Genomic DNA, 2,229 nt, shown 5'->3' with positions numbered 1-2,229 from the left:
GAATCCTGACTAGCAATTGCATGGGGCAACATTCAGATTGGTTGAATCAAGTCAATATTAATAACAGTGCTACAGTCTCTTGGCTTGACCCTTCACTGGAGACACAAAGTTTTCTTTACTCTAGAGTGGGTCAAATGATTACAAGATAGAAAGAGAAATTTCCAGAACTCCTTGTTATGGGAATTCCTGAACTGTGGTACCAAAAGAATATGGAAATATAAGGATTAATAAGATTTTGAAAATTGGAATGCTTAGCAAGCTTTATGTTTTAAAAAGTTTTGTGGATAAAAAGGGGCCACATGCTAACCTGACTAGCTCAGGAAAGGCCTATGTGGTGGCCTTGCAAAGTCAGAGGCAAAAAGTAACCACAAAGGATACACTGGAATTAAAACCTTTTAATTAAAAAGCAGTCTATAGTGGGTAGTATGTCCTAGGCCAGTACCTTCCCTGACAAATATCAACTCTTAACTGAGCCTATTGTCTTTTTGCATCTAGATAACATATGGTGATATGCAAAGGAATGTTAGGGCAACCTGTAACCTCCCTTTTCCAGGCCCCTTAGGGAACAACCAATGCACCAGGTCTGAGACCACAAATTCCCTCATTGTTTTTGTTAACATGTTCATTGTTACTACACTTGATCTTAGCCAAAAGGCCGAGAAGCGATAACATGTTCATTGTTGACTGGCCACTACCCTGTACCCACCTACGTAAAAGAAGCATTTGTCTATCATTTTACTTTTTATCCAAGCCCAGAGGTTTCCCCACATTGTTTTTTCCCACCTCCATAATCTATTACCAATGGATTTTATGTAACCCAGTACGTCTCCTCCTTTGATGGTAATTTATAAAAATAGGTAAAAAACCACCATTCTCCGGAGCATTATTTCAATACATTGAGATTCTGCTTTCTGGCAATTGTCGATAGTAGGGCTCAAATAAACTCACAGAAATTCTTTACAGGTTCCAACTGTAATCCTTTACATTAGCTTATTCATCTTATGGTAGTAATTTTAAAATGAAGACTAGGAGGTTCCTGTTTGAGTCTGTATATGTTAATATGTGTTGTGGTATTTTCTGCCTCTGAATTATATTGTTAATTTATATAAAAAAAAAAACACAACCTCCCCCCCCCACTCTATTAAATTGGCTTAAATAAACAAACAGTTACATTAGAATTCTCAAAAATATATGAGAAACTAACCCAATACTTTCCAGAATCACAGGATCTGGGAAAATATTTTATATTAAAGTTGGTTTTTGAGTTTGGTTTGGTTAGACATATATTTAGAATAATTAGCATTAAATGATACTTTTATTCTACCTGGGTTATCTAGTTAAATAAGTTCATGTTATCTCTGTTGCAAATTCTGTTAGCAAGAAACTTGGTATAATACAATTTTCATAATAATCTATGAAAAACAAGTAAATTTAATTATTAAAAGCAAGTAAATTAAATAATTGTAAATGGGATAAAAGGTTTCTTTTGGTTTAACTCAGCAATAATTATATTGTATATATATATATATATATATATATATATATATATATATATATATATATGGTTTTATAAATCTGGTAACTTTGAAATGTGGGGTTCAGGGTGCAGACTTTTCTCGTGGGTCCTTGTCCAATGAAGTTGAAGAATAAACTTGTGGACTAACAGATTTCTTTAATAAAAATGTAGAAGTTTATTGGAAGCATATACAAAATCCATCTTGGCAGGGCTGTTCCCAAAAGGGAGCCCCTGGGGAGGGGCCCCCAAATGGGAAAGGTCTGCTCTCTATATATAATAGGAAAAAATATATAAATAATCTGAATCTGAAAATCTGTTGAGTCTCTTTGTCTCCGGGCTTATAAAGGCTGTGTAGCTCTTTGTCTGACATGACCTTTTCTAATTGGACCCTTTCCTTAATTTGGGACCCCTGTGCTTTCCTCATTGGTCACTCTGCTACATAGTATTAGTTTCAAAGCTCAAAGCCCATGAGCCCCCGCCCCCCCCCCCCCCACACACACACACACTTTCTCACTCCCTTATCTTACTGGTTGGACTTATTTTTTTATCTCCCTTACTAGTAGCCTGGTGCACGAAATTCATGCACATTGAAAGGGAATTAATTAGAGGAATGTAATTTGGACTCACTATCTAATATCAATAATAAGTGTGAGGCAGTCTGCATTTCTGAAATTCAATGACATGAATTTTAGCTATTACTTTGCCAAATAAAT

General features: G+C 35.4%; 1 pseudogene; it reads right to left on the bottom strand.

The window, feature by feature from the left end:
• Positions 1-507: 507 nt before the first annotated feature.
• On the bottom strand, positions 508-667 carry LOC132223275 (U2 spliceosomal RNA; annotated as a pseudogene).
• Between the last annotated feature and the right edge of the window lie 1,562 nt (positions 668-2,229).

Source organism: Myotis daubentonii, chromosome 1, assembly GCF_963259705.1.
Source record: "Myotis daubentonii chromosome 1, mMyoDau2.1, whole genome shotgun sequence".
Taxonomy (NCBI): Eukaryota; Metazoa; Chordata; class Mammalia; order Chiroptera; family Vespertilionidae; genus Myotis; species Myotis daubentonii.
This window is presented reverse-complemented; position numbering and strand designations above follow the sequence as displayed.